The sequence below is a fragment of the Dermacentor andersoni genome, chromosome 1 (assembly GCF_023375885.2).
Source record: "Dermacentor andersoni chromosome 1, qqDerAnde1_hic_scaffold, whole genome shotgun sequence".
In the NCBI taxonomy this organism is placed as follows: domain Eukaryota; kingdom Metazoa; phylum Arthropoda; class Arachnida; order Ixodida; family Ixodidae; genus Dermacentor; species Dermacentor andersoni.
Window position 1 is genome coordinate 260,793,881 of NC_092814.1, and position 27,959 is coordinate 260,821,839.

Sequence of the window (27,959 nt, forward strand, 5' to 3'; positions counted from 1 at the left end):
AAATGTAGATAGAGGAGCGCACCTTGGTGCGCATATAAACTCTTGCAACAATTGTGAGGCACAACTTGATGGGACGTCGATTCTTGGCAAAAGCAAGAATGAGCATGTGCGGCTTGCCTTAGAGGCCTACCACAAGAAAGGCAGGACGATAATTGCATTAGTAAGATATCTTTGTCCCTGCATCCATCTGAATTTGACTTCCTACGCTTGCATATGTGATAATTTGGCAGATCTCTGTAATGTAATTTGAGTGCCTGCGCGGTAGTGTGGCCTAGGGTTTATATTGCATCGACGACGAAGAAATAAAGAAGTTGTTAGCACCAGTGTGTGTCGTATCTTCCTTTTGTGGTTCGTCTTAGGTGTTTGTGCTGTAAGTTTAAGTTGTTTGACTAAGCCATTCCTAATTAACAGTGGCTGGTATAATGAGGCCGATCAGTGGTATTTTGCATGGACTAGCACACAAATATGATAAATGTCAAAGTACTAAATTAAGAAATTGGGACTCATCACACAAACGAGCTACATAATTTAGTGCTGGATTTCTGAGCAAGCTATTAAAAATTATTGTATTTTACGAACCAGAACCCACCTTCTGATTATGACACATGCCATAGCGAGTAACCCCGAATTAATTTGGACAACCTGGGGTTCTTTAACATGCACCTAAGTACACGGGTGCTTTTGCATTTCGCTCCCACTGAAATGCGGTTTTGTTTAAGACTACATTTACGAAAGTTCCAAACACGATCCCCCCTATATTTTCACAGTGGGTGCTCTTTAAATGGAGCCTCAAGGTGCCAGGGAAATTGGTTCCATTTACCAGGCATTATATTAACTGAGAGACATTGCAGAGAGCCAACCAATTATCAGGATGGTGTCCTATTTAAGCGGCAGTTTCGAAGCGATTTTCGTTTATCGAGATTCCACTGTAGTCCATATTAGTGGATGAGTTGTGTTCTGCATGGACACATTAGCATGGCTACCATGTTTAGTTGAATATTGTGCAAGCAGCAACATTTCACTGTACCCAGTGCAATATATAAAGCCAGCAATGTAACATGTTGCAAATGCAGCCACGAACAAGTACCTTCCCTGATCATATCCAATAGCAGCATCTTTAGACGAAATTAGTCATGCTTTCTCCCGTTTAAGTGCCTTGTTTTCAGAAATCAAATCCTCCTTATCACATTGACCTCCAATTGTGTCATTCCCCGAGCTGAGGTCATTTGAGATTGCATTTAATTGCCCTTCAAATAGCATATTGGTCTTATTTAAAAAGCACATGGCATCACAGTGACCACCTAGACATAAAATTCGAGCTGCAACACAGTAGCAAACATTCTGAGGTAGAAGCCTAACTATTCTTTTGAATTTGGATGCATGCTCAAAACACTGCTATGCAATTGCAGACAGGGCTGATAGTGTAGCAACCAGGACAGATTTAACGGGCATAAAGGAGCAAAATTGTGTGAGCTTCGAATTATTATTCTCTCTGAGGAACCATGCTGTCCAATTATAAAAAAGGATCAATATAAAGTAATTGGATAGCAAATCTGCATTTCATTAAGTAAATAAAATACTGTTCATGGTACCTTCCAGGGTGCACACTACATTCCCTTTCCTTGAATGTGAATTTGCTACCTTTCCACGGGTTGCCAAATGTATAGGTGTATTGTTGGTCAAGGGTGGTGGAAAGGATATAGGTCTCAGGCTAGAGGAAATGTTTCGAGAAGGAGACTTGCCAGGTTGAACAACGAATGTCTCAGGCTGGAGCCATTTGGTTCTCTTGCAAAGATGTTGCCTCCAGCTTGAGACTTCCTTTGTTGGACAACTGTTGATGACTAATTTCGCCATCTTTTCATTTACCCTCGTCTTATTCAACCTATTGCTCCACGCAGGAGCTGCACTTTCTTTAAAAATAAAGATATTAATGAGCTCAAAGGCTTTGTGCATGGCTGCATCCCCAAGTGCAAAAATTTGTCTTCAATGAATGACAGAGTTGGTACCTTTCTTGAGAATTCAATAGGAAGAACCAAAAATTAAGCTAACAGACTGGTTATGACGACAAGTAAACATGAATTGATGTGGAGTGCCATTTCTTCATTTTGCACCAGGCTTGGGGCCAGCCAGACTTCTTCCTAAAATTGAGAAAATTTTTCTAATGAAATACATATTAAGAGTATTTTCTTCATAATCTGAAAATTTAAAAACATGGTTACTTGGTTATTCATATTTAGTTAGGAACAGTGTGAAGGACACTGACGAAGTAAGGGCTTATGCAGTAAAGCCACATAGTGCTGGCTGAGAACAGATTCAATTTTAGAACAGACAAACAGTTAAGTACTTTGGAATGCTTCCTAAAAGCCATAAAAAACCAAAGCAGGAAGCAGTTGTACAAAATAATGTATGTGCATGAAAAATGCATCTGATCATCGGTTCGCAGACATGTATGACATTTGCTTGTCAGTTAACAAAACATGTGTTACACTGAAACATTTCTCCTACAATTTGGCAATTCTGTGGGCTTTCATTATTGCTCGGGTCAGTTGGTTGCTGTTGTTACTGCTACTAGTGTACGGTGAAGTGTAATGTAGATGGGCAAGTGCTGACAACTATGAACATTGGCAAATTTTGCTGCACCAGGATAATGCATGCATTGTCCCGCTGCAGCGAAACTTTCCAGTAAACATTCACAGTTGTCTGTAGCACTTTCCCATCTGTCTCGCCTCACACTGTTCTATCTATAGCACTTCACCATACTGTAATATGCACCACCAACACAAAATTCTACCCTTCTGAAGTTCTTACTGCTACATCGCACTCGTCACATTCAGGCCGCCAGGCGTACTGAGCCCAATGTAGTATAACTGCATAGACTGGCAGCTCCTGTCATGGACTTATTCTGGTGTAATGGCACCACAGAAGCAAACGAAGACATGCAGGACACAAGTGCCTAACCTGAACTCTCGCTTTAACAAGAAAACAGACATCATATACAACACATAGTGACAGGAAGTGATGTCATTAATTCAAAAACAAATTCTTTGTGCAATGTAACTGAGAATGACTGATGCATTTGTCCTTTTCGTGCTAATCTGCCAAAGCTTAATTATCTTATGTACATCTGCTCATAATTTCTGGCTACGAGTTTTGATGAACACAGGAACGAACCAATCTATCTTGCAGTGCATCACTATGTGCGAATGAGAGTTATTCCACACAAACTTCATTAGCCGCAATCTCAAATTAATACAATGTGTGTATGCAATGCAAGCATGACTGGATGGGAATGGCTGACTGTACATAACCTCCGTTGCACAGTGCACCGCCTGCAAATTGTGCTGCACGCAACAAATTAATTTGTTTTCCTGGCTTGTCTTTTTTTCTCATCAGAGCAAATCTCTCATCACATGTTTCATACAGAAAAAAAATTTTTGCCCGTAGAGACCAGCTACACAATTACCCATGAAAATTACAAATGCATACGAAACAACTGCAACCACTTTTTTACTTCATCTCATTCATTATATTCCATATTCATGCCTAATTTAGTTGCGCAAATCATTGTTTTCTCAGGCCCTTGTTAGGAGAGTTTTGTGCTGTAATAAAAGGCAGAAGCCAAAAAAAGGAAAAGGTTGGTTGTGGTTGAAGCACAATATGCATCTAGTGAGCTAGGCCGCAAGCGTTGTGTAGTCTGCTGCCATCATAAGGCCGTGCCTACATTGGACAGATGGGATGCTCTATTAATGCGAAATCAGGGAAATTGAGGGAGTATGAGTCGTCCGTGTGAAACAATCCTCCATCACACAATGTTAAATACTGCAAAGAATGTGACTGCGGTCCTGTGCTCCACAAAACTTGCGTTGTAGCCAGGTATTACGACCTGACAACATGCAAGGTAATTGTGGCTTGCAACATTTAAAAAGAATGACGAATGTATCAGTGATCCATTAGTTGCACTGCATAAAGAATTTCTTTTAACAGATATCATCACATCATGTCTCCACCTGTTATTAAATATTGCCTGTTTCCTTATTTTAAAGCTTGAAGTGAGATCCGGTGCTTGTGTCATGTGTGTACATATCTTTGTTTACTTTTTGTGGTGTCATTACACCAGAATTTATATAACCAAATGGCCACACACTGCTTTTGTCACGTTATAGTGGTGCTTGCAAAGCCTCCCAAACAGCAGCCTATTTGGTCAAAACATGCTTTTGTACATATGCTCTTCCAAATAGAAAAGCTATCAAGAAGGTAACAAGAATCAAGAGCATTAAGTTAAATCCACTGCAATGCTTTACTTTTTTGCCTTTATTCCTTACACCTAAGTGGATAAGAAAGAGTGTGAATGTTACAGAAATGCACTAAATAAGTTGTTGAAATTATGCAAAAATGTTAACGCAACTAAGCATAGATTTATGTGCAATAATAGACACCAGTCTCAGTTTCTTTCCTTCTGACACAAACATAGTATATCTTATTCCTTTGGCATGAAGGAAAGCATATGTAGACCAGACAAGCTTATATTTGAATGAGAGCCTTCACGATTAAGCACCACTATAATGTGACCATAAGAGTACATACACTGTAAACAGTGCAGATGACAGCCCAAATTTCATAAGTGCAACATGTTAGCGAAAGCAGCAACCATTAACCCAGAAACTAATCAAATCCCACAAAATAACAACAAGAAAAAAAAAAGATTAATGTGTCAGCGCAGCACCTGTTCTCTGAAGTTACAGAAAAGTGGTATGCTTGTTAACAAACCTGAAACCACGGCACATTTGTACCTGACCACCCCCTGCCTCTTTATGTGCTTTCGTGCCTTTGACAAGGCATTACTGGATATTTATTTGCTTGTCTGTTGCAAAAACAGATCAATTATTAGTCAGTGCACAGTGCACCATGCCATTTATCTATGTGGACTCACTTTGTGTCCTTAGCACTGCTCTCACCTATTCAGAACTAAGGATTGCAAAAAGACTTGTTCTACTTAAATCTACATGCCTTAATATGTGGGTTCTGCAGTTGAAATAGGGTAATTATAAGTAAAATGCATGACATGTTCTGATGAACTTTGTTTTCATAATCTAATTGTTTATTTGGGCACATAACCAGTCAGATCATTTGTACTAAAACAAGAAAACAAATTCAACACACTGGTTTATACTGGTTGGTGCTCTATTGACTTTAGTACACACATTGAACAAACGACAGGCAGTGAGGAATACCAACAACCACTAACTTCCACACGGCATTATTGGTCACATGTGCACGATATAGCTACAAAAACCCAAATGAAAGTAGACAAAGAAAAAAGTACATTTTAACAGAAAAAGAACAAGACAAAAAAACTTCTTTTGGTAGCTAAGTCACAATCAAGGTGTAAATGACAGCTATAGCTTGGCAAGCACACACGTAGTTACTTTGCTCAGTTCCTCGATATCCCAATTTCTTGTTTGACAGCAACACCAACGGGACATCTACGCATATCTATTGCACATGCCATTTTTGCTCGCTCCAAAATCCTTTTGTGGTTATTCATTTAGTACCTGCTTCGCCTGTACTAGCATTGCAGGGGGGGTATACATTCTGTGTAATGTAACTTACATTCAAATCAAGCACACAAAGCAGGGAGGGAATTATCTTTGAAAACTATGCAAACAATTGCAGGCTGAAAAACCTTGCAGTCCCTTTGGTCCAAGGAAAAAACAATGTGAGGCATCACCTATAAGTAAAAGGAAATTAATAAACCTTTTTAGTGTAATCTCTTTCTTGTGAGGTATGATGATAGCCTGATATGAATTTCTCTATCTCTACATGTTTGGAACAGTATATGCTTGAAATAATTTTAACTGAAGAGATTTCCCAGTCTTTTAAATCCTGCCATTGCAGCTTACCCTTACTCTCAGTAATACAAAGCCTTTTAGTATGACTTCCTATTACAAATCTAACTGCCATATTTTGAACATTTTCAAGCAGACCAGCTGACTCAATATTATGGGGATTCTAGCAAACATGTACTTATTTGATTAGTGAATGCACATAAGCAAAATACAGCTGTTCTTTGAGGTTTTCGGGAAGCCAACAAAATGTGTATGGGTGGACACACGACAGCTACTACACCGATAAGCATCGTGGCCAACCAAAATTAAGTTTATTCCTATATGGGCGGGCGCGGCGGAGTATGAGCAGACAATGGTCGGCTTTTTCTGGAGTCATATACAAAGGAACCCCAACATAACGAATGCACTAAAATCAGCAATTTGGTTTGTTGTACTCAGATTCGACCGTTTAGTCAAATAAGTACATTTGCAAATGGATTGTTTTCCCACGGAAAGGGCCGCAGTCAGAAAACACAAATCTGAATGAGAAAAAAATTTTGAATTTGAGAGTCAGCGACCGAAGATACGGTTTCACGGTGTGTTAACGATACCTTCACATAGGTAGCATGAAGCAAACCCAGCCTTGCTTTCGCATCCACCCTGTCCTCTTTGATACTGCCACACACAGTGGAACGACACTATCATGAAAAGTGTTGGCAGTGGAGGCGAATGCTTTGTCTGTCTCAAACTTCAATGCATCTCTGAAACTACAGATTATGCAACCCCGTGTACTAAACACGTGGGAAGACTGTGCACATAATACCACGCCATATCAGCACGTCTAGTCTTTCCACACGCAGCAGATCACCTCTAGAACAGGGTGTGCAGGCTGCAGATGTGCTCAGCTGCGCTCACAGCCATGGCGCTAGAAAAGAAGACGCACGGACTGGGCCCTTCTGAGGGCCCCCTTAAAAGCTCAGTTTGTCATTTTTTTGTTTCTGTAATAGGCTAGTGATAAAAGTGAATTTGCATCATGCCTATTAAGAAATGTTGTACACATGGTAGAAAAATTATGAAAGTAGAACATTTTATTACTTTTCACCCCTCTCAGTTGGAATATCATACAAATGCATAAGCAGCCATTTTTGCCTTGTTTCATGTAAGATGTTTTTTTCATGCTGAAAGAAAGGCATGTGCTTAAAAAATAAGCTTGGTTGCAACATGTAAAGGAATTGTGTAATGTCACAAGGGTTCCTGAAATCAAAATATATTTGTGATTTCCTTGCGACTGGAACACTCAAAAGAAAACCGACCTTTTAAACAGACTAAAATAAAGCCACAGCACATGCACCCATACTAAGCCAGGGACTGTATCAAGCTGATATGAGAAGACTTTCAAGAAAGAATCTTTCCCGGTTTGGTAAAATTCTTAAAACAATGGTTAATACCTGGCCCCACACCTTAAATATAGAAGGAATAAAGTTCTTAAGCTACTCTGTGTTCTTTCTTGAACCCAACAAATGTGCCTAGAAGAATGGGTCAAGTCTACATCTTGCCGCGTCTGTGGCAAGGTATGAACAAAAAACTCGCTTTAGCTGGCTACAGTGCTCCCTGCGATGAATATTCAGGCAGAAAATTGTTACCCCAGTGTGACTGTGCACCCAAGAAAACAAAATGTGGTAGACTACATCAATGCAAACGGAAAAATCTGTAGTCCATGCTTGCTGGCAACCTGTGTCTGTATTGGCCTCTAGGAGAATTGTGGCCCCCACGTGCTGGAATATTTCCGTGGCATAGAAAACATTGTGTGATACCAGCTATCAAGTGCTACCATCAAGTAGCTACCAGCTACCAGCTATCAAGCTATCAAAAGAGCTATAGGCAATTTTGCTGCAATAACAGTATTGTTTTTATAGCATTCGTTGTGGGGAGTGCGGCTTGCCCCTTTTGCCGGAGTTCTTGCTGAACGGCGATTTATTATCAGTTTGTTATATGTGGAACTTGAACAGCTTATATTTTTGTCTCCTCAATCCACACTTCTGCTGCACTTTTGCCAGCATCTCTACACAGGGTGTCTTGACTGAGGTCATACCAAGTAAGCACGCTACAAGCCTTGTGTGCATCATTTTCATGACTCTTTCGATGACCAAATTTCATTTTCAGTGACTTTATCAACTAAGTATCTAGCGGCAGCTTGAACATGGGTACTCGTGAGAACTCGCACCAGGCTTGGTCAAATACGTCCAGCACTGCAGCACTGAGTAGTGAACCATGCTGTAAGAGTTGGCAACTAAATTGCCACCTTGTGATTGAAACTTCTCAAGGCTTCAATTGCCCAGCCAGCGAGCTGCAGCAAAGGTGTGAACTATAGTCATCTGATGTCACATTCTATGTCATAGCGATAGCAGGTGATCCCTCCAGTGGTGACCCTCAAGGCCAACAGGCATCCCTTTCTATGCACGTGCTTGTGTAGGACTGGGGAGATAGTGCCAGTTTGTTCTTCAGCATTAACACTGTTCACGCTGTATCAGGAACACATTTTCTTACTCAGTGCAATAGCCCTTGAACCTACATAATTGCCAATGAGTCCTTTGTCGACCAACCTTTCCTTTGCCATGTCATTTGCTTCTGCCTTGATGTCACAGCAACTTCAGCTATATGAAGCAATGATGGTGTTTGAGTACCCACACAGCCTTGCAGCTTTCCAACCTGAACATTGCTTAATTAAAAGCTGACATGATTTGGTCTCAGCAGACAGATCAGAGTTAAAAAGAAGCCTTAAACTTCTTTCAAAGTCATTCTAACCTTGTCAATAATCCCGTGCCTTTTGATGTGTTATTCAGCATTGTCCAAAGCAAGTCGGCTCTTAAAAATCAAAATAACAATTTTGTGAGGCCACCTACTAGGCTACCACTGTCTCTTCAGCCAGCCTGAAGTGTCTTGCAGCCATCAAAGCTGGAGTGCAAAAAAAACGACAAAGAAAAGTGTGGCAGACAAACTGCTCATGGAAATCCATATCTTTATGGACTGTTACACTGACTGAAAAAAATGGTGGCTTCCCAATACAGTCTTGATGTACGTAGCTGTTTCAGTCACGAATGAACAGCCAGTTGCGCAGTCCTGCACAAGCACAGTGTACAGATGCCCATGGATTAAAATTTGTTGTGTGTACATGTGGTACAGTGTACCACATTTCATGTTCCTGAGGCTGCAGTACACTGGGAAGACTGGTTGCAACTTCAATAGTAGGCCCTTAGAGTATTGCAGCCCTTTGTTCATATTTTGCTGCAGATTGTATCAAATGCGAATGCAAACTGTTTTGCAGGACACGTCAGTTCAGTTCAAGCAATTAGACAGAGTAACCCAAGAAATAGTTTAAGCCTCGAAAAGGTCTTAATACAGTCCCTAGTTTAGTACAGGTTTTCGCCTGATGTTTTGGCTTCTTCTACGGTATAATGCTGTTGCTTGCTAGGTACTGATGGTGTGATGTGCACACTCTCTTGTGTTGCTATAACGACAACTTGTAAAAAAGATTTTCCTTCCTAACAAACATTTGGATACAGTGCCTGTGAGCTCATCTTTTAACTTGTTTTTCATTTGATCTGTGCATTTACATTGAACGTAAACTAGAAAATATCAGTACTGAGAATCACAAAAGAACACACCTGTGTAACGATTCTGCCGAGATCGTTGGAGTGGTCCAGCCACAGGATGCAACGCAGGTAGAAAGGCCTCCTGAGTTAAAACAAAATAACAATCGTTGTAAGATGCGAATAAAAAATTTTATTCTGTGAGGCTTTCGGCATGCATACTAATTACCACATTTGTATGTAAAATAGTTTTGCATAATAGCTGAGCAAGGTTAACGTCTCGCCCTGTGACTGTCAGCCAATGCTACTCATGGCAATGGTGGCAAATATGGCACATCCTTTCAAATGGAACTTTTGTGGGTTACATGAATTTAAAAGAACTTAGGTTTACATAATACATAACACCTGTGGTTAGAAGGATGTCTTGCATGCAGCACCAATGCCACAAGTGGCACTGCTTAACACTTCCAGGGCCAGACTTAGTACATAAACAATACAAATGTGCAACAAAGTGAACAGGGTGGTTAGCTGCTGCTATAACTCAAAGATTGCATGCATCATGTAGATGTGAATGCAGCTCCCATCAGGAGCGAGTTGCCCTTTAGTGCACTTCACTTCTCTTCCTCTTTTGTCTTCATTGCATGTTGGTGCCATATGGTAATAATGAACAAAAATTAAGCACTTCAGTTCCCATTCTTGTTTTACTACATGCTGTAAAGTCATCTAAGTGCGCTTAATACTCTTAAGAATGTACTTTAGCCATTTTGTCAATATTTTTCGCTTGGCTTCACTACACCTTAATGTAGTGCAAATTCTAGACAATGGTTACAAAAAAAGCCTACTCCACACAATAACACCTCCAATTAAGAGTACACAGTCTATGGCTTCGAGATGTGTACATACATACTTTATACATGGTTACAATGAAAATATAAGTGGCTGTTCTAATACGCACACTTAGCATACTGCATAACAGTCACCTGGTTCCAAAATGGCTTTTTGTTATCACACATAGGACGGCCACAACTATAAATTTAATTCTGGCAGTAACTTAAGCCACGGCCAAAACCTTCATAGTGCAATCAATGAAAATTTTCGAATTTAGAGCAGTTAGACATAAACAGGGCAAGTAGTTTTAAAGTGTTAAATAATGAACTGTTATGCAATATGGCGGTAGAAGGCCATGCGCCTGAAACATAGGTACTGTTTATCATATAAGCACATTCTTATATTTTTGCTTACTTTCCTAGGGATTGCAGCAAACAGTCTGCTTGTGTAAATTTTGCTACATGGCTGTATCGTATTAGCCCTCATCTTTTCACATTTGGCTTACTGCAGCTTTATGCACATGCATAAAGCTACTACTGCTACCACTTTCTACACTACTACCTACACTACTACCTTCAGCTGAAGGCCAAGCACTATGCTGTCCAACATACATGCATTTAACACCGAACAGTAGACAGAGAATGAGCAACTCTTTTAAAAAGTGCAGTTCTTTGGAGACACATTGATATATATCTGGAAAACAGATTTTTGCTAAAGTTATAACTTAATATAATTGGTACTGAGCATAATGCATCTTGCAATAAACTTGCATTTACCGGACACCACTATACACACTGCGACCTCTGCAGCTTCTCCACAATCTGGCACAATGTGCTCAAGCTGCCTGTAAACCCTGGAAGGGGTCTATGATAGTTTAAGAAGCTTAGCAAACATGAGAAGGACCTAAAATGAAGGTCAGAGAAGCAAAGCAAATTTTTAACCATTCCTCTCTATGTTGCTATGAATGTCAAGGTTCCAGCAAATGATGTATTTGAACTGTGTTTTTAATCGTGCAATACTAGAGAGCACATTTTTGCAATAATAATGTGACAGAGAAGAATGACAAACTAACTTAATGAATATTTTTCTAAACTTGCATGAGGTTTTCGTCATTATGCTGATGCACACACCTGCATACCTCTACTGTGAAGTCTTGTTTCAGTTTATTTTATTGTCACATAGTAATTTACACCATACACTTGTCCTGAAATACATCACGTTGGGCTCCTTCAGTATTTTTTTCTTACTGGAAACACACATGCCTATACAGGGCAAGCACTCAATACATGCAAGACTGCCACGGGAATGGCCACTCGAGGTCGACTGTTAGTACAGCGCAAAAGACGAGGACTGAAGGAAGAACACAACACAGGCGCTGTCACACAGAAACATACTCAAGGCACTTTGCGAGATTCTCAGGCTTCTTTCATGCTCTAAAAACACATTATGTAGCACATATTGAGCCACAGATAGCTGTACTGGGAAATTTTCACGTTGCTCTGCAATTTTATAATTGAGACTTTTTATCTAATTACATTTGAGAAGTTGATTAATTGATTAAGACTAATTAGGTAATTAGGCAAAATGCAGCAAATCCAAGTATTTCCAAGAGACAGGAAACAACATTACATAGGTTCTGTGCAGCTAGGTGGCATATTCATATTTTTAAAAGTTTGCTAAAGTTACGTGGGATAACCTGCATACCTCCTATGGAACAGGTGTCACACCAATCACTCTAAGTAATGCCGCTAAACTAGCCATTGCGCTCAAACCATACAGGGTAAAAAAGCAAACTCTAGGTAAGAGCATACCAAGGCCTCTATTGCTGAAAAGGGAAACTGATGGGAGGCGCCCGATCTCCGGCCATGAAGCTGCTTCATCGTCACAGTTGGCAATGAAACGACCGCAGCCGCAGTCCTGAAATAAAAATGAAAAATTTGACACTACAATGATCACACAGAACACAAAAAAGCTGGTCACAAGCTTATCTTGGAGAACATCTGCTGCTACATTAGGTTTTGTATATTCGTCAGCTTATTGTTAAACTAAGCTTGCCAATATTTTATATCTTAATGGCTTTGCTCTTTACAAACCAATACCTTTGCCCAACTCATGCACATATGCACTACTTAAGCTATGAGATGTTTACTGATCCCTTACAATGAATGGCTTCTAAGACAAATTATTTCACACAAAAGGATGCATAACTTATGAGTGTTACTGACATTGAATATCAAGGTAGTACCTTTTTTTTATAGACAATGGCGGACTTGAAGCACATTTTTCTCACAGATACAGGTTAATCGGTCTGCCTTTTTTTTTTTTTTGTCACCAGCAACAGAAATTTTGTTATTAATACTCGTGCAATATAGGATGACGCTGTGATGTGTGATATGATCCTGAGTTGAAAAGCGCAGCTTCTTTGTGTGAATTTGGCACCTAGAATTCAAAACTAAATATCTGTACCCAATACGCAATGGCACAGCAGCAAAGTAATTAAACATTAAACAAGTCCAGGTATCCAGAGCACAGCGCCAGCTGTTGAATAACAACATTGCACAAGCATCGACTATATAGATATAGCGTAGTATGTGCACCGCAGGCGTAGTGGCGGCCTCAGCAAAGAACACAGGCATGGAGCGACGCGCCCGTATGACCTATCACCGGCAATGCTATCGCGTAAATTGATATATCTCGTCACGGCACGGGCACCGTTTTCTGCCCGCCGAGGTGCCGGCGCCACTGGTACTCACCTGCTCCGGCCGCCGAGGTTCAAGTGACGGCGTATCCAGTAATCTGAACCCAAGCAGGACACCTGTTACCGCCAAGCAGTACGCTAAAAATAAAGAGGTTCTTATACTCTGACCGGCACCTCATGCGGCGTTGACCCGTAGTGCCGTTGGAAGCTCACCACAAGCTTTTAATACCACAAACGCGCCGCCGACATTTCACGCCCGTAGATCAAAGTCGACGGGCGCAGGCTCTACATGCTACGTGCCGCAGTCGCGCACTGCCTGCACAATCAACGACGTGGCCGCGAAGAGACACAGGCGATAGAAAGGAGCGTACTGGCAAATCTGCACAATGCGCGCTAAGTGGGCGACCTACTGCACACAATCACACGAGCTAGGGGATTGGCGCCACGTACGCGCCAGCTAGCAGATACCGCGCACAAAGAAACGCCGCCGGTTCTCGCTCAAATGATCGCTGTACAAACACGCACACACGCGCACCGCAGTAAACCCTTAACGAGCCGCCACATTTTCAGGTCGCGGTTAGGCGGCGAAGCTTAGCTCACCTCGCACTGCACGTAACTATTATGGTAGTGGCTTGCGCTTCGGGGATCATGTCGAATGCTCACATCCGCCCAATTAAAGACGCGGCAAAGTCCCTCATTATATAAAATCCTAATTTTTAAGTACACTCGCTTGACTCTGAGCACTCAAGTTGATTCGATTACGACAAAGCTCGAAGAAACACAGTGATCGTGCAAAATGGTTCTGGACGGCCAACTGTCGCGCCATGTTGTACCGAGACCTTCAACAAGTCATATCAGCGCGTCTCCTCACTTAGAACACATGCACACTCATAGAACATGTAATAATCGTTCAAAGTCGCTTACCGTGGAGTCTTGGGGGTTCAAAGCAGTGAGAAACATCAACCACGGTAGAAGAATGTGCCGTCGCTGGCAAATGGCTGTTCGATCGCAGCTTTCAACGCGCGCGCGCGCGCTCCGAAGGCTGGTGTTCCTCCGCGCGTAGTTCCGACTTCGGCGTCCTCTGCAGCACCAAGGCGCGGCTACTCCGAACAGAAAAACAGCGCCGACACACATTGCGCGGGATATTTCGAATCTGACTGCAGAAATAATCCTACTGAAATTGTCGCTGCGGCTGACTGCCTTGTTGGTCATGGCTGAGTTATTCTTTTCTCTGTTTGGCTCGTCTCAATTTCCCCTACGCCACCGTTATTCCTTGAAAACCCCCATTTTACAACCGCAATGCCCCATCAAATGGGGTCGGGGGTACAATAATGCTTCTAGCTTATTTTACTTCTTCTCGTGGGAGTACTCATTTTAAGCTAGGGGGGGAAAATGGCATATCAACTGTTAAAACGCCCATATGGGCTCATTTGTGTTTACAGTGCACCGATGAAAAGACTCCTCAAGAACAACAGATGCTTCGGAGGTATCAAGCACGGCACCATTTTGAAATGATCGCATGACGACGATTTTGTTTGCTTCTGTGATTGGCTGGCGGAGTAACAATCCCGCACGGTCCGTGTGCGTTGGATGCCAACTGCAGTTTTTTTAAGTTGTATCCTACTATAGTAGTACGTACCGGGAAGATGAGCAAGCCAGCTGTAAGTGGTGCAGATCAGGAATAGCACATGTTACGTGGAAGCGCATTTTCAAGAGTAGCTTCAGAATCTATTATCTGTCGCACTTGGCACTTGCAAGTCATGTTAAGGTTCACCACGCATTCAGTAGCTCCGCGTCACGAAGATGCTTCAGGAAGACGCGAAACACTACACTCTAAAAAAAGTTTACACCCCCTTTGGGGTGTATATCTGCCACACAACAATAATCGTCATCTGCGTTGTTTGCGTTTCCTTTCTTGAAAACGCCGCGCCCGCTACTTTCCTGTCGGCAATGCTATGTCATGATGATAACGCGCATGCTGTTCGTTACTGGGAAGTACCGGGCTCGCCGCGTTAAAGAAAGGAAATGCGGACAAGACAGATGATGTTTATTGTTGTGTGGCAATATACGACTCAAAGGGTGTAAACTTTTCTTAGAGTGTACACCGTAAAACAAAATTACACCCCTTCGGTTGTATCGTGCCACACCACAATAAACGTCATCTCTCTTGTCCGCATTTCCTTTCTTTAACGCTGCGAGCCCGGTACTTCCCAGTAATGAACACCATGCGCGTTATCAGCATGACATAGCATTCCCGACAGGAAACGCAAGCAAGGCAGATAACGATTATCGTTGCGTGGCAGATACGAACCCCAAAGGGTGTACCTTTGTCTAAGAGTGTACTCTCGAAAAAAGTGACACCTCTTGGAGCTTATCTTGTCCCACAACGATAATTGTCATCTGTCTTACCCACGTTTCCTTTTTTTAACGCTGCGAGCCTGGTACTTCCCAGTCACGAACGGCTTGCGCGTTATCAGTGTGACACAGCATTCTCGGCGGGAAAGTAGCGAGCGCCGAGGGAGCTCTGGCGTTAAAGTCTACGGGAGCTGCAATGGGGGCGGTTAAGCCTGCATAGGACTTATGAACTGCCGAATGTGCATGGACTTGCCTAAATTTCGTACTTCTGGCTTCAAACGGTTCCGTGATCTTACAAATTTGTCATTTTAAACAAAGTACTGCGTATGAAACAAATAGACGAACATTATTAAAATTCTCCGACGGCAGGATTCGAACACGGCACCTCTAGCACAGAAGCCCGACATTCAAACCATTACGCCACGGACACGCATAGAAATTTGGCATAGGATGCCCTTATGAATTTCTTGTAGGCAAGCCAGCGTGTTGAGACGCTTGGCTCGTTTCAATTCAGCCACCTCAATTCGTTGAGCCGCTGTAATTAGTAGTGATTGTGTGTGTTTGCAGAGTATTCTGCAGTTAGAAAAGTATAGACCGCTTTGAAATTTAGGACAACGAAGACAGATAAATCGCAAAAAACAAAATCACAAGAACCTCTGAATCCACAAGTACGAAGATCAGACAAATCCATGTACTTTCCATCATTCCTATGGTGGCTGAACGATCGCAGCGCCAGAGTTCCCTGTAGTAATTATGGTTTAAAACTGGTTTACGCCACCCCTGCGGGTATTTGAAGGTGCTTACGTGGACCTTGGAGACTTGTTCACAAGAACGCTGTCCGAAAAAGCAGTGTAATTAAAGCGAGTGATCGGTATACTTGTTAACTCCTGCTTTTAACTAAGGAAAATTCTTCTATTGGCGTGCTTCCGATATTTCATACAGTTACACTTTTTATCCAATAACTCAGACCAATGTCATATAACACTGTACCGACGCCGAGCTCTACGCCGACCGTCGGCTGATTGTCGGCGTCGGTACAGCCTGACAGAGGCGCCGACACGAAGGTAAAAAACGCTGTCGCCGACAGTCGGCAGACCGACATCGGTGTCGGATCGGCCTATAGTGTGAGTGAGCCTTAAGCACTTTGTCTCATGTGACCTTTGTCCCTGGACACAGAAGCAACATAGGTGGAGGTAGAACACTAGGGGCACTACTTAGGGTCTTCAGAGGCAGGGCCTAGCCCAGCACCCGAATTTTGTCCCCGTTCTTGCGCTTCATTGTGAATTCAACGAGTTTCGCTTTTGTTCTTTGTTGTTTCGTTCTTTTCGCCCAACTTCTAGTATTTTGTTTACCTTTTTAATGTCTGCGCGCCCTTCAGATTGTATTACCGCGTATCCGATCTGTTTTTTCTCCTGAATTCGAACTAACAGGTACTGCTGACTCTGCGGGACTCGAGGCAGTTTCATTCGCATATACAAGAGCCCCTGTCCATCTGAAGATGAGGCAGAAGTAATTTCATACACAAGTCTCCACACTGTGCAATACATACTCACCAGGAAATGCTCGCGTATGGCTTGTTCCTATTGAAAAAGGATAGAGCAAAATACGGTCAGTCTTGCAAAGTACTTGTCCTAAACGTTATTTCGTAATCGCACTGATTTTTTATCACACAAATATTTTCGCAAAGTCCGGCACACTGTAAGCGCACTCATGAACGCACTGTTACACTCGCTTCAATAAATAATTTTAATTTGGATGACAAGAGATAACAGGCAGAACAAGCGGCCGAACAAAGTTTATATTAAAGAATTAGGGACACCAGAGCCAAGCTTCGCCACTGCGCCATCATGCGGTAAAAGGTGAGCTATAATATTCTAAATTCTCGTGAGGACGTTATCAGGACGTAGGGTACCATTTGTTGTCAATTAGTGAACTGAGTGAAGTGCTAAAAAGACCATTAGCGTCAGAATAGAACCTCATATGTCATTGTTTTGGTCCCCGTCCGTGAAAACCGCGCGGTCACGGCCCGGTCGAGCGGTTTGGATTCACCAGCAGGCATACACAGTGTTGCCTAAAAGTGAGCGCAAGATATATACCTGAACCACTCGTTACTGTGGACTGAAAATTTCCAGACATCTGTAATCTTGTGCTGGGTTTTTTGTAATATCACGTTTTGAAGCATTATCTCTCCTCCTGGTTCGTCCACAATAAATGAGAACTGTGCATGGTCTTCGGCAATGCCAATAAAAAAAACTGTCGATTCCGCTGCAACGGAACGGTGGCGCCATCTGGCACCACTAAGATGAAATGCGTGCACGCAAACGTGCTACCTGAATTATCTTGTACGTGTCTGATTTTGTGAACGTGTTATGAAGACAGCAATTCTGAAACAACATTATCATTGTTTCTAGAAGACTGTTACAGCCTACTGAACACGCTCCTTGAAGGTTGTAAAACACCTTTTGAATCGACGCTGCAGTTTCTTCGCAAATTATATTTATTTGTCCGAATATGCCTTCAAATTTGGATCCTTTGCCTAGACTTCCCTACAACAAACTTCGGGCGCATTTTTGAATGGACCCGCCGCTATAATGGCTGTGGTGCTCTGCTGCTAAGCACACGGTATCGTGTTTCGATCTGCGGGCCAACGCGGCCGCTTTCAATATGGATACAATGTAAAACGCTCATGCACTGTTCTTTGGGCGCTCGTTACAGAACCCCAGAAGGTCAAAATTATTCCATAGCCCCTCAATTCGTTGCGAGAGAGAGAGGGAGAGAGAGGGAGAGGAGAGATACGATAAGGGAAAGACCGTGAGGTTAGCCGGACCTCACGGTCGGCTACCCTGCGCCCCGAAATGTGGCCGTGCCCAAGAGGGAAAACAAATTAGAAGGAAGGGAAGAAAAAAAATTTCACAGCGCACACGCTGAAGTGTTCATCGTTCAGTTCGTCACAAACAGTCGTATAGGCTGGTACATCTCCAGAAACACAGCAGCGTTTTTGTGGCTTTGCACATCGCAGACTCGCGAGGCCACAGTCCCAGGATCCTCGCTTCTGTAAAAGGCCTCTTATCTATTTTATCTAAAGCGACGTGCCTATTACGGCATCCCTCACACTGTACAATAATTTACTCCCTAACGTGAAGAGGGTGTAAATGTGTCTATAACTCACACCTTCAGGGTGTGATTTATATAACTGACACCCTAAGGGTGTGAGTTATACACACTGTACACCCTTTTTCATATTTAAGGGTGTAAATAATTTTACAGTGCATAGTCCGTGAGCTACCTTCGGGCGTGAAAGACAGTACCGCCCATGCCGGATGAGAGGCCCGGTGCATAAAATCTTATTTTCCGCGCACATTTGTTACTGTCGGCGTCTCTAATAAGTTATTCTCAAGAACGGCAATTTCTCATAGAAGCCGTGTGTGTTTCCTTCTCGCCGCTGCTATAGAGCCTCTGCATGTTCATGTTTGCAATTCCTCTACTTGGATATGCTGCGACGTTTGCTCAGGACTAAAAGATATAGCGACGTGTTTTCCCACGACACTTCAAGGAAAAGCCCACACCCAGTGTTGTAAAAAAAAAAAAAAAAGGTCCTGTGTGATATTGGCACCCTTTTCAAGCAAACGCATTGCTTTCCACGCGGAGTGATTCGTAGCACTTCCCTCAATCTCGTGCGTAGTATGTTTCAGAAGTAGAAACACTGTGGAACATCTTGAAATGGTATTCACTGGTTGCCTGTAACTAGGTTTCAAAGTATGCAGTTAACGCTCCGCGGGAAATGTAACAATTTTAGCACATGCATGCTTTGACTGGAGCCATAAATTTAAAAAACAAAGTCTTTATTTGGCGACATGTTTGTGCTTCAAAACGCGTACGAGCACATCCTTGACACGAATGGGAACTGTATGGTGGCTTATACAAGACCATAACAAAAATATTTTAAGAATTGTGTTTTGCGGCATACACCAGAAGCCTGAATAAAGGGCCTTCGAGATAGTATCAATTTCTTTCAGATAGCCTCAAACAGCATGTTCCGGACAGAAGAGGTACTTAATAAGATAAACGGCAAGTGGCTGAGCAAGAGGCATTTGTATAAGTGCTAGAAGAAATGTGTGGCACACATTATTCGGATCAATGTAATCTACTAACCAGCGTATAAAAAAAAAATCTGGCAGGGCTTGGTCACCCTTTTCAAGTGGAATGAATGGCTTATCTGTTCTCATTTGTTCTGACGATGAATTTCACACAAAAATCGTGAGAATCCTCTGAAAGATCGGAGTGTAAAACGGAAAGAACACAGCGGCTACAGGGCGTAAAGAAGTTGAGTTACTGAAAATATTTGCCCGCCTTTGCACTCTTCATATGTTCAAACTGCGAAATTGATGTCAACCAGTGTTCAAGGCACGCACACTTATAGTAATATTAATCCTGAAACAGCGCCAATTTCGAGATATTCGTCGCCAAAAGAGAGAGAAGAGGAAAGGTAGAGAGGTCAACCAGACGAGCGTCTGGTTGATGGGGTAAGGGAAAGGGGGGGGACATAAAGAGGAAAAAAAAAGAGAGAATGAGAGAAAGAGCACTGCACACACACTTTATAGCACGCACAGCAGGACCACAATCGGACACCGAGCGAGGCCGGCGTTCCTCACAAAACTGCAGTAGCCAACCAGGAATGCATTGTTACGCCATGTGTGTCATTTTCCAAGCAAAGCTTTCTTGCGCACCACAGGACAAAACTACGCGGCAGGTCAATGTATTTCCTGAAAAATTGTTGACACATAATATCACAAGACAGGTGCTGATCTCAAATAGCCTGGTATACACGGGCACCTTCTTGAACAAATTTTGAAATCACAACACGAACCCTAATGAAAGGTTAATCAGTGAATATCGGATAATTAGGCACTAATTAAATTGCCGCTAACACTGCTTTGTGTAAACAAAGACATTAAAATCTCCCACCGCTGCAGAACCAGCGCAAACGCGACGCGCGGTCAAATAGTACCATTTTAAGCCATCACCCCCCCCCCCCCTTTCTCTAAGCCAATTAATTCGTGCACTGAGGAAAACAGCGCCATGAACTTCTACCAACTTGCCCAAGCTCCAACCCTTGTACGCTCCATGGCGCCAAAGGTTGACATTTATGCCGCAAATGTAATACTTAAAAGGTTAGTTAAATAATCACTACGATCTAATTTTAAGAAGAACACACAAACATACGATACGGGTATATAGGTTACTGCTCCCAACATACAATTGGTTTCATCCGCATAGAAGGCTGCGCTTTCTTTGGAATTTGCCGCATGATAGCTGGGCCGCCACGTATAAATTATTGACAGAGCTTCGTATGACCTGATCACTAATTGGCGTGGGATCCGCGCGATTTTTTCCTCCCGGAACGCCTTTGAGAGAAATACTGTCGAATTTTCGAGCAGATATAAAGTTTGGGCGTTGCCATTCAAGATAACTGCTTAAATTTAATGTTTTCTGAAATGACCACGTGGATGCTTAAAACATGCTCATTTGTATAGCCGTTGTTTGTTCTTGTAGTTCTCCCTTCTCGTGTGCGCAACAAAATCCAGATATGCGGCCTCGTTTTCAACGACTGCACGGTGCAAAATATCGAGAACAGCAGTATTACTCACCAGGTCGTCGCCGACGCACAGTTTCCGAATGACGCAACTCCTGTCCTGGCAGCCAAGAGCCTCCACCGCATTTTCAAATCTTAAATTCGCCAGCCTTGCTCACCGTGCCTGGTCGAGAAGTACGATATAACAGGCAGAGTATATAACAGGCATATACGATATAACAGGCAGAGTTCACGCTGTAAAGTTCGTTCAAGAAGGACTACTAATATATCCACAGATGAGGCACTGCAACACAATGTTGGTGGGCATGAATGGTTTCGGAGATGTGGTGCTATCAGAAAGGAAAAACTTAAGGGATTAATTAAAATAATTGTAAGGCGTCAGCCGGTGTAGAACAATAGCTACGAATAAAATTAATCGCGTGTTGCGGGAAGACGTTATTCAAAATTATTTGCACTTCTGTTTTTTTCGCTTTTGTCCGTGCACTCATCAGACACACGACATACTCCAGCGAGCATATGATGCTTGCTTTGAAAGGGAAAAAATTGGCATCCATCCGAATTGTAGCACGAAGCAACAAAGGAAACCCACACGGATTTCTCATAGAGAAAGCCACATGGTCGAAGACAAATTCGATCTGGTCAGGAATTTTGCCTTAATTGCGAGGCTTTCTGTCTGAGAAACCCGTATGAGTTTCCTATGTAGTTTCGTGCTACAATTCGGATGGATGCCATTTTGTTCCTTTCAGAGCACTTCCTCCACCTTGCGGGGTTCCGCAGAACTGACTTGCCATGAAGCTCGTTTATTTCACGCAGACTCAGCACGTAACTGCTGTCATCTGCACGTGCATGAACTGTTCTAGCGGCTGCGCCGCATCAGTATCTGTACACGTGCGCGTGTATACTTGTGCGCGCAATTTCGTCGTCGCGTCAAAATTTCAGTGACTTACGTTCGAAATAACCCTTCAATCAAATTCGTTCTCACCAACCTAAAGTACCGTACCTGGCAAATGTTACGCGACAGTGTCGGCCGTATCGCTTTTCTTTTCTTGTCTTTAATTTCCCGCGTTTGACCCAGCAACGCTTCGATTCCAGTTTCCAACCTTTGTGGTAACACATTGCTCCGCCGCTGGAGACTATCTCAAAAGAGCTTTTGTCTGTTTATCCTGCTTGTGTGTTAGTGTCTCCGCTGATGTTAGCTGTTTGTTATTTCTTGCGGCTTTTTTTCTTTTTTCCTTCCTCAACTTCTTAAGGTAGTATGTTCGACGCACAGATAGCAGGGTCAGTACTTTGAGGAGAATATAAGCGAATATTTCTGTTTTAGTTACTTATAATTATTTCATAGTAACTATTGTAATTTATTGGATTGTAGCCGGTGAATTAGCGTGGCATATCCACTTGCGGTATTGCGGTATATTGCGGTAAAAATGCGCTGCTGTTCGGCTTGCTTTTGCAACAAAACACCATCTTATGCATTGAAGTACAAAAACAACTGGAACGTCAATGCATTTCATAGCGCACTTTCGGGAATGAATGTCTCAAGACTCCCGTCATCCTGAGAACCCGTTCCAAGGTAACACGCCTAGCAATCTCGCCGGCGGCTGCAATTCGTAAATTGCAATATGTAGCGTAAGGCAATTAGTTAGAAAACTTAATTAGTAAACTTTTGATTAGTCGAATATGCATTTAGATTTCTCGTGCAAGGAATCTCCGCCTGTTCAACTAATTCTGCTCAAAGACTACAATTGTGCTACCTACCTCAGACAATTTTTAAAAATTCCATAATGCGCAAAAGAAAAAAAAAAGACACCCAATACAGTGCTTTTGCTTACTGCTGTCGTCAGATGGCGGCGGATGCACTGAAGTTGATCTTATAGCTCCGCATCGGGCCTACCTACGTAGCGGAAAAATCCAGGTGAATGCTACGGAACCTAGGAAGTCACCACTTTTCACGAGGCAATGGTTTCACATCTTTCACAGCGGTAACACTGTAGGACAAATTGAACGCCCTTTGACTTTTGAAAAGACTTCTGAATCGCTATGCACATCTACCTCACACATCCCCTTCTGCGTTTTTATCATGCAAGTACTACTCACGCTTTGCAAACTATCATTTCATAATATATAGAATAGTTAAACATATATAGTATATGAAAAGCTACGATTGATTACCAAGTGTCATTTAACTGCTACAGCAACAACAAAATGAGAGCCATCATTTTATCCTGATGTGACTGTCATCTTGACTGAAGGTAATATAAGGCTTTTCATTCACCACTGAGTCAGTAAGAATATATAGTACGGGATATACTTTTTTAAGGGAATCAAATTTCTTAACTGTTTGCGATAAGGCTATTTTTTTTTTTACTATTCGTTCTTCCGGCATAGCGGACAGTAGCTGGTCGAGTAGGCGCAGCCCGTTCGCTAATTAGCTAAGATTGATTAATTAACTTTTTAATTATTTGTATTCAGTACCAGCGTTGCAATGATATAGTGTTGTAGGTGGGCACCGCCAGAAGTGAAGTCAATTCGCACTATTTTATAAGTGCTCTCCGTTCTCAGGTTATTTGTCCGCGAAAATTCCCATTTCCCGCATTGATACCGAAACTGGGCGCACGAGAAGCGTTCGAAGAACTGCCACATCGTGTTTCTTGCCTCTCTTGGTTTCTTTGCGGCAACGCGTTGACCACCTGTGCGAACTTCCCAATTTTCTTTTGAAGATCGGTGTCTTACCGTCGATGGCGTAGTAAGCATGCGACGACGAATTGAATGCCTCAGCAGTACACCACAGCCCGCTGCTGTGCGTCATGACAGTGTCGAGAATGGCGTGTACAGTGATTCAAGGACTGTTCGCGCGCACAGTTTCGGTATACCGGAGGGAAAAAAAGGCAAGTTTTTGTTGGTGACTATCTCAACAACGAATGGCGTTTTTAAAATCGCGTAAATTGAGTTTTCCTCCTGCAGCGCTATCCTCCAATACTACCATTGCAACGCCGATGTTAAAACCAGAAGTCAAAAATTCATTATTGAATTTTTGTTAATAACGGTCAGCAACGGCTACTTGACCAACAAACTTATCATTACATTAGTAAGTCGTAATTGAAGAAACATCTTTCTATAAAAAAGCATCACATTATAGCATCACCAGTGCATCACATATTCAAAACAGTTATTACTGCTCAACGGCATGTCATGAACCTTAAGAAAAAATTGCGACAGAAGCCATCTCAGCATGATTGTCGGCGGTAATTTGTTAGCATTGAATCAACATAGCGACACAATGTACTGCCACTGTGTAAACAAAGTATATATGATACGTGTACTGCAGCGCGGCTCCTCTCTCGCGCTCCCCTAAGAACATCAGCGCCATCTAGCGCCGCCACCGCAAAGCCTTCGCGTGGCCTCTGAAAATCATGGCACGTCGATGCGTGCGAACGTTGACAAACGCGCCATGCGGCTCCTTTCTCGCGCTTATTTCTGGACACACTGCGCCATCTAAAGGCACTGCCGCGAAGTCCGCTCGGGGTCTTCAAGATGAAGTGCGGCGCACCGGTCCCTGTGAACGCTGAGAAGTGTTCCCTGATTACCGCACATTCAGTGGCACATATCTAGTGCATTCATGGCGCAACTCGCTAAAACGTTGCCGTGAAAAACATTAATTAAAAAGCGGCACAAAACCAGTGCATTTGCGGCACAGCCTGCTAATGCGTCGGGTTGCTGTCCTTGGGGAACCTTTGCGACGTGGGTTCCATTCTGCTCAGCATTTAAGAAACTTAAGAGATCTTTTTCGTCATTGTGGAGTAGAACATTCCCAGTCGCACATTCCCAATTACTCCTTTTGGCGTCAAAGACGGTCATTGAAGAGCGACACATACCAACTATCGGCACATACCGAGTAACCCAAGTTAACATCAACGAGATTCCTTGGAGACTAGCACAGACCCAGTGGCACATTCCCAGTACTTCAAGTCGGCGTGAATGAGTTTCTTCGAACAGCGGTCTACAGTTTCCACGTCTACGGTGACCCGTGTCGGCGTCAAAGAGGTTCGTTGAAGAGCGGCACGCATACCGCTGCCCGATGTGCTACCCATTCCACTGCTGACAACCCAGTGACCCAGGCAAGCGGGAAAACGGTTACACACACACGCACACGCACACACACACGCACACGCACACACACACGCACACGCACGCACACGCACACGCACAAACACACGCACACACATACGCACGCACATACGCACGGACACACGCACGCACACGCACACGCACACGCACGCACATACGCACGCACACGCACACGCACACACGCACGCACACGCACGCACACGCACGCACGCACGCACACGCACACGCATGCACGCACAAGCACACACACACACACACACACACACACACACACACACACATCATAGTTCCTGGAAAGTGCGCGTATCCATGTTTACTCCTGGAAGGATGAATGACTCCGCAAGTTTGTGGAAGTAGAAACCAATTTCGCTCGCGGAGACAAAACCATAGGTATAAGGAAAGTAGGTAGCATTAAATCAGGTTAATCGGAAAGCTTGGAAGCACTACGCCTCCGGCCACTCTCTTTAACTTATGTGCAAAAAATAAAGATGCTTTCAAAACGAATAAATTTAAAATATACTGATAACAATAAAGGCATTGCGGCACACGGAAACACTGACACAGGAGAGATGGAAAAAATATTAAAGATTGACAATGAGCACGAGTGATGGCACGAAATCATCCCTACTGTTTTGAGCACCTGTCCGTACTTGAAAAGAAAATGTCTTTCCCGGCACTAAAAACTATCCCTTCAACGCGACTAACTGGCCATGGTCCAAATATATCGTCCCAAGTGACAATGAATAATTGCCCGTACGCAAACGCACATGCACGCACGCACCAGTTTGCTGGTGCGTGCGTGCGTGCGTGCGTGTGTGTGTGTGTGTGTGTGTGTGTGTGTGTGTGCGTGTGTGGGTGTGGGTGTGTGTGCGTGTGTGTGCGTGTGTGTGTGTGTGTGCGCGTGTGTGTATGTGGGTGTGTGTGTACGTGCGTGCGTGTCTGTGTCAGCACACAGCACACAGACGCGCATGCGACAGCATTAATGACTGATGTCATGGCTAGAATCTGTCCGCACATCGCCTGCATACCAGTATACCTTCACGCCCGATACTTACAGCGCCCCTCCCTCTCCTTTCTTTTTTTTCATCCCTTAAACGCTTACCCCCGTGTAGGATAACACACCGAACATGCCCCTGGTTGACCTCCCTACCTTTCCTTCCTTCTTTTGCTCCTTCCCCTACATACTTACTGCATAGCTCCAGACGTTGAGCAAAGCTCACGGCGGCAGCTGTAGCGAGCAGGGTGCAGACCAGGTACGCCTTCATGGTTATTCTCTGGCTGCTCTCCACTATATGGACACAGCCGAATCAGAAAGCTAGAATGCAACAGGTTGTACGATGGCGCTATGCGCGCACTTTTTATACCGGTAAAAGCGTTACCCTCATGAGGCCGCAACCCAAACCAGCCGTCAGCCACAAAGGCTCCAGAGAGCCGTTCTAAACATCAAAACGAGGTTCCTTCGTTTCTATTGGTCTGACATGACTTCATACAAAAGCAACACGTCTGCCGCCTGACGCGCCGTCGACAACGCACTTCCGTACTTGATGGCGCAGAGTGGGAAAACGAACAAGCACACCCTGTACCTGCGAGAACCGTCCCCGCTGGTGTGCCAAACCAGGGTCACGAATCGGGCAGCACCGAAGGCATGCGCTGGTTGGTTTCAATGGCGTTGCGCAATACCGCGCACGAAGTAAACGTCGCGTCGTTGCTTTTTCTTCGAAGTCGATTACATGCGTGGGCCGACGTGAGAATTGTGAGCGCTTGCTGGCGCTCGCAGCGCTGTTAAGCCACGCAAGAGGGGCCTAATGCGCCGGCAACGACATTCGCTAGTTTTACTGTGCCACCTTGCTTAGTTACTTTTTGGTGCACTTTCACTTAAGGATGACGACGGACAGTCCTATCGCATCATTATACGGTATTATGCGTAATATTTCTCCTGCATGAATTGCTTCGGAGCTTATTTGCTCGCTATTTACTCGTAAAAATGTATCACTTCACGCGGGTCGAGATATGGCATAAAGACGACGACAATATGTATTCGTTGTGCCTGTGCTTTTAAGCCTTCTTTTTTTTTTTGTACTTCGCCACTCGCTTAATTTTCCGCTCACTTGCCCGTTTTGCCCATAGGCCATATGGCGTATTGCGCTAAAGTACGAGATCAAGTGTTAATTCCCGGCCTCATTATACAATGGCCGTGAAATGCAAGAACTCGTGTACTTTTCTTTTGATTTATGTTAGAATTTCCAGGGGGGCCGAATTTACTCCGAAGCCCTCCGCTACGGTACCTACTATTAGCGGCTGGATGGATGTTATGAGCGTCCCCTTTGGGACGGGGCGGTGGGTTGCGCACCAAGCTCTTGCTATTATACTGCACCATGTCCTACCTAGGTTAAACAATAAAAAAAGGAAAGAAAAACACTATTAACTCCCACGACCAAATTCTCTGATCCCCTATTGCGAACTGTGCTTTTGTACGTCTACGTTTTCTGTCGTTTCCCTATTTTTCTTCCACCAATCTTCCAAACGCCTCTTACTAATCGCTATTGCGGACATGTTTACTTTTTCCCTGCTTTCGCTGAATCCAAGGGCTTCAAGGAGGCCAGTGGTGCCAAAATCGACCGCTGGACAGATGTCTTCACATTTTAATAAAACATGCTCCATCATTTTTCTACCTTTACCGCAGCAAGCACATGCTCCTTCTTCCGTATATCTCGCTTTATAGGTGCGTGTTCTAAGGTATCCCGATCTCGCTTCGAAAAGTAATGAGCTTCCCTTTGAGTTATCATAAATTGTTTCTTTCCTGATTTCGTTTTTTCCTCTTAAGTAGTTACTCATGGTAGGTTTCCTTTCAATTGCCACCACCCATGAGATTATTTCAGCCTCTCTGACTTTCTGCTTGACGTTCTTTGTTGCTGTGTTACTTACCCTACAGGCCGCATACTTGC

General features: G+C 43.4%; 1 protein-coding gene and 1 long non-coding RNA gene across 7 annotated transcripts in view; one reads left to right on the forward strand and one right to left on the reverse strand.

The window, feature by feature from the left end:
• Positions 1-27,959, forward strand: part of LOC129381127 (sulfotransferase 1B1-like) — a 337,139-nt gene that overhangs the window by 233,130 nt on the left and 76,050 nt on the right. The window lies entirely within an intron of this gene.
• LOC126548441 (uncharacterized) lies at positions 252-14,255 on the reverse strand. The gene is made up of 4 exons (XR_011890251.1): positions 13,866-14,255; positions 12,055-12,160; positions 9,491-9,560; positions 252-2,138 (listed from the first exon to the last, which is right to left on the reverse strand). It is a non-coding gene; the product is annotated as an uncharacterized lncRNA (long non-coding RNA).